The sequence below is a fragment of the Tenrec ecaudatus genome, chromosome 14 (genome assembly GCF_050624435.1).
Source record: "Tenrec ecaudatus isolate mTenEca1 chromosome 14, mTenEca1.hap1, whole genome shotgun sequence".
Lineage (NCBI taxonomy): Eukaryota > Metazoa > Chordata > Mammalia > Afrosoricida > Tenrecidae > Tenrec > Tenrec ecaudatus.
The window spans coordinates 116,654,557-116,660,244 of record NC_134543.1 but is presented as its reverse complement, the minus strand read 5'-3'; the positions used below and the strand labels follow the sequence as shown (position 1 = coordinate 116,660,244).

Here is a 5,688-nt window from a genome sequence, read left to right as displayed (position 1 = left end):
TTGGTTTAATTAGTATGAGAAAGATGAGACTGTTTCTCTCCCACAAAGGTTTACACTACACACGGGGTAAACTATAGTCACCAGGAGTTGCACTTGGCCCAGTGGCAGTGGGTTTTTTTTTTTTCCAACAGTGAATTTTTTGAGACATACCTACAAACAGATGCGTCCTATCATGTGACAGGCCTGTCTGCTCGGTTACAAGTAAATTGGGATTCTTTATGTTCTCATCCTGGGACTCAGACTGAGGGATCAGTCCCTATCTAAGCTAGGAGAGAAGTGTAAGCTTATACCTGTGTATCTACATGGAAACTTGACTGAGTGTTTACTGCAGCATTCTAATAGTCCAAAGGTGCAAACAGCCCGAATGTTCAACAGATGAGTGGACATTTTGGTTGGTAAATACACAAAAATATATACATACACTGAAATATGATTCAATCACAAATTTTTACATGATTATATATATATATATATAATATATATATATATATATATATATATATATATATATATATATATATATGAAGCATCCAGGTATTAGAGATAAAGTAGATTCACGTCTGCCAGCAATGGGGAATGTAATGATGGAGTGTCTTAGTAAAACAGAAACCACTAAGATTATAGGGCAAAACTTATGTGACAGGTAGATTTATTGTGCCAACCTGGCCAATAGACACATGTGGGATTAATAAGGTTGCAGTTTAATTGAAGGGCAAAGAGAAATGGCTCAGGGAGCCTTGCCTGTCCGACTCTTGCTCTCTGATGAGCTTACCTTAGCTAGTTATCTGCCTCAACTTGTGAACTACACTACCTGTGAGACACCCAGACTGGACCGTCGCTATAATTTGAGGTTCCTTCGAGACCTGCTTCCCCACACTGCTGGTGTGTACATTGCTTGAGCTGGGGACTGTCGAACCCTGTCAGCTGGCTGACTGTTGGTTACCTGCCTTGCTGTTTGCTGCCTGTGACCAGACTACCTGTATTGCCCTACAGAGGACTCGGCTGTCTGCTTCCTTGACTTGTACCCAGCAAGGACTGCTAGTATATTAACTATCCATAGCTCTGTGGACTAATTAGCTGTTTATTTCATTGTGATACATACATTTATAATTAATGGAACTGGGGGGGGGGTGCTGATAACTCCAAAATCCATATATGGTTCAGGGAGTAGGCTAGGGACTTCTTTGTGTAGGCTTACATCCAAGATCTGTAGTCAGAAGAGAATAGAGCTCAGTAGAGAGAACACTACTAAATACCTTTAGTCTGACACAGACCACACCCTACGAACGCCGGTTTGAGCTGATTGATTACATTGCATTTGAGTACATTATGGAATAGCAAATAAGCTAGTGTTTGGCCAAATCACTGGGAGCCATAGCCAAGCCAATTTGATACCGACTTGACCATTAGAGGGAGTCCTTGGAAAAAAATATTCTGGAATTAAATAGGGTGATTGCCCATTGTGAATATACTGAAAATGATAAAATTGAACTGTATGATACTTGGGTTACATTACAAGCTGCTATTTTAAAAAATCATTTTATTGGAGGCTCTTATGGCTCATAACATTCCATATAACAATTGTATGGAATCAATTATCTGGAACAATCAAGCATATTTGTACATGTTGCCATTATCATTTTCTAAACACTTATTTGAGCCCATGGTATCAGCTCCTTCCCCCTTGTGAACCTTTGATAAATTATAAATTATTATTGTTTTCATATCTCACACCGACTACTGTTTCCCTCCATCCACATTTCTGTTCATCTCCTGCAGGGGGTAGGGAGGTATGGTGGGAGGAGGAGGGGGATTATGTGTCTATCATTGGGATTGGGTCCCCCTTTCTCCCCTCCCCCCCTCTGCCCTACCCTCCTGGTATCACTACTCATTTCTGTTCCTAAGGGTACACGCTGTAAGACCTGGCTCAGAGCCCCCAGTGTTGTATCTGGCTATAGTTACAAACAAAATAAAAGATAAACAATTTTCAGATACATTAGATCCCCAAAGTGGGACTTGAGCAGGGAGCCCTGGGTGACTAATTAGTCAAATTTTCACTAGTTAGTGAAAATAGTCCTATCAGCATTTTGGTGTTCAAATTGCCCCAGATTTGGCCAGTGGGAACCTCTTCCAGCTGGCTCTGTCTTTTGATTATCATGAGGTCTAAATGCACTTTTAAGTCTTGTGTCTTATTTTATTCATGCATTTATTAAAATAACTTTCTGTATGACTATAAGCTCCCTCAGGGCAAGGACCAATTTACCTTGTTCATTACGATGCCCCTAGTACTAAACATAATGCCTGAGCAAGTGAACACAATGAATGGACCAGAGTAACACTGTCCGTCTTCTGTGTTTCCCTGGTTGACGCTTCACAACAAGTCTTGCCTTGGCTGTGGTGGTGGAGGAATGCTTTCTCCTATAGCACACCAGCCAGTGGCAACTACTATATTACTGGCCCTCCACACCATAGCACATCAGTGACGCCCAAAATTTAGGCTTCTTAAATGTTTTCTACTTGCACAGGCAAGTGCTTTTAGAAACCCCTTGGGTTCATTAATCATTTGATTTGGAATTTGTTGTTCATTCAGAAACCTTACTATTGTGAATCTTACCCCCACGCTCCTGACATTGTTACTGGACCCCATAGGGGGTCTGGATTCCTAGTTCAAGAGATTTTGCAGATGTGACCATGGACTACTTTCTCATTCGTCACCTCCACCAACAATCTGATGACTTCTCTCCCCCAGGGAGAGATGAATTGTTTTCTCTAACCTCAAGACCACTGTGTTGCCTGGAATATTGGTAGTCGCATATGACTCATGTATGTGAGATTTTGTAAACCGAACACACCTATGAGACACTAACTGCCCGGTCCTGCAAAGTGGAGTAGCTGGAGACTGGAAGCATGACGGAGGCTGCACAGGAGGACGGGGACTGCTGCAGTTGGTCTGGCCACCCTGTAAACCCTCAAGCCAAATCCAGCCTAGAGGGCACAGGACAAGCCCACAGGGCTCCCAAGACGAGGTCGCTATGGAAGCAGATGGCCACATAGGCTTCCTGAGGAGCAGCTCAGGGGTTGGAACTGCTGACCTCTTGGCCGGTCAGCACTTTAACCATTGCGCCACCAGGGTCCCGGTGGGCCGTGTACCACTGTGATTGCGTGAAACACACAGTGACCCTAGAGGACAGAGTAGAGGCGCCGCCGAGGGTCTCCCGGAGGGTTCGAACTGCTGACCTTGCCCTTGGCAGCCCAGCGTGGTGGCCCCCGGGGCCCCGAAGGTCACGGCGCTCCGGGCCGGCCGCACACGCCGGCGGGCGCTAGGGGGCGGCAGAGGCGCGCCGATGGCTCGTGTCCCCCGCGGGGGCTCCAGCCCTCGGGTCCGGCCGCCCATTGCTCTTGCTCACACACCTTGAGCGCTTTACGAGGAGAGACCCCGTTGGTCACTGACTTTCTCCGGACAGACTTTTCGTTTCCCCGGCAGCTTTTCTTGCTGCGGGGAGGCCCGGCCCCGGGTGAGCCGGTACGCAGCTGGAGGGCGGGATGGACAGCCGGACAGGAGCGCCCACCCCCGGGGCCTCTGGAACCCCGGGGTGGGGGAGCCGCTTGGCACCAGGCGCGCACGGGGGCGACGCCGTTCGAAAAAGGTTTTTGGGGGGCGGAGATCCGGCGCCCGTCAGTCACCACCCCCGGGAGCTGCGGGCCACCACACCTGGAGCAAGTAGCAAATGTCACCCCCGCGTTCTCCTCACCAAGCGATCCCCGCCCCCGGCTGGCCACCCCTCCGCACCTTCGAGCAAAGGGACGCCTGTGGCGGCGGGCGGAGCCCTCGGGCGGTTCCCACGCGGGGCCGCGCGCGCGCCGGCAGGTGCTGCGTGGCGGGGGCGAGGGGGCGGGGCCGGCAGGAAGCGCGGGGCGAGGGAGGCCACGCCCCCCGCGCTCCTGGACGGGAAGTGAGGTGCGGCCGGACGGAACGCGCCCGCCGGGACCCACCGACGGCCAGCGGCGGGGACGCACGCGGCGCGCCCGGAGGAGCCGGCCGGGGCCAGGTGAGGCTCGCGCCGCCGCCGCCTGTCGCCTCGGAGTCCGCTCCCGCCGGAACCGCGGGGCCGACCGGGCCGACGGGGCGTGGGGACCGGGGACCGGGTGCGGCGGGCGGCCGGGCCGGTGGGAGGGAGGCCGGAAACGCCGCCGGGGGTGGGGGGCGCGGGGAGCACGGTCCCCGGCCTGCTGGCGCCCGGCTGCGCTCTTCTTTCCACTCCCGCCCCGCCGCCCCCCTTCTTTCCTTTCCGCTTCTCTGACGTCTTGACACCGGCTAACTTGTGGCTTAGTCAAACTCGGGGGCGCAAACCAGCTGGCTGGAGTTCTTTCCCGTGTCGGCCCCACAGAAAGCGCACCCCGGTGACAGCCAGCGCCGGGGTCCCCACTCTTGGGCGGGCTGAGGTGATCACGCTCGCCGAAGCCCCGCCGCCGGCGCCCCGACAGGTCGCGGATTAAGCCGGGTCGCGGCTGCAAGGAAGGAAGTGGCTCCGAGTCCCCGACTTCGACGCCACTGCCTTTTCGCCCGCGCGGGTCCGCCGGGCGCGCGTGGCTTCTGAGGCTCCTGCGCGGGTCCTGTCGCCGGCCGGGGTGGCCCGCCAGCGCGGTCCCTCCTGCTGGAGTTCTCGCTCCTTCCAGGTGCATGCGCCCGCCGCCTGTGGATGCTCCACGGTGCGCGAGCCCCCGAGGGAAGAGTAAGCCACATGATGATGGGTGATTTAATTGATGGGTGCTCCCTTCATCCCGTTCCTTCTTTTCAGCCCTTCTAAGAATTTGTTGTAAATTTTTGCCTTAACACAATCTGGAAGGAATTCCCGCGGAAGATCGAGAGATACAGAAAGCTTGTTAGGCTCTTGCCAAGAGGACCTGACACGCTTTTTTCCCCTTTTTCTGTCGCCTGCGTGCTGGCTTTCCAGCTCCTTGTCATGTTTTGCTTTTTTTTCTCTTCTTTTTAACTATCTAGGCTGTAGCTTCGTTTTTCATTTCGATGAAGTTTCGTTGATCTATTTTTTTCCCTTTTGTTGCTTGTGTTTTTGATGTCCTAGCTTAGAAACCACTGCCCAGGCTTTCTATCTTTATTTTCTGCCATGTCAGTCTGTGATCCAGTTTGAGTTAACGCGCTTAGGTATGACGGGAGGTCCACGTCGAGCTTTAGTGTGGACCATGCGGCTATCCACTTGTTGAAAAGACTGCCCCTTCTCCACGAGTTGTCTTGATTCCCTTGTCAAAAACCATGTGGCCATAAATGTGAGAATTATACCTTTGACCTGTCTGTTTATCCTCTGTCAGTGCCACACTGCCTTGCTTCCTTGTAGAACTTGTAAGCATTTTGAAACTGGGGATTGTGAGTCTTCTAACTTTTTTCTCCTCACGCTCCAAGATTGTCTTGGCTTTTGGAGGTTTCTCAAGTGTCCATATGAAGTTAGGAGCAGTGTGTCAATTTCTCTTACCTTTGCTTTAGACCAGTTGTAGGCATTTTGAAGCAGGTTGCTGTCTCCAGGAACCAGTCTCTCTTTTTCCCCCTTGACTTCTTATTGTGAATTAGATGAAGGTTTACAGAGCAAACCATTCCTTTTACAACCAACAATTCCTACACCTTTTGTTTCACTTCATCCATTGCAATCTTCTCAACTTAACCACTATTTTCTC

At 51.4% G+C, this 5,688-nt stretch overlaps 1 protein-coding gene across 1 annotated transcript in view; it reads left to right on the top strand.

The window, feature by feature from the left end:
- The first annotated feature begins 3,947 nt into the window (after positions 1–3,947).
- Positions 3,948–5,688, top strand: part of RAB27A (RAB27A, member RAS oncogene family) — a 73,177-nt gene continuing 71,436 nt past the window's right edge. Inside the window, exon 1 of the mRNA XM_075531522.1 lies at positions 3,948–4,049. The gene's annotated coding sequence lies outside the window, so the exon portion shown is untranslated. The remainder of the gene's footprint in view (positions 4,050–5,688) is intronic.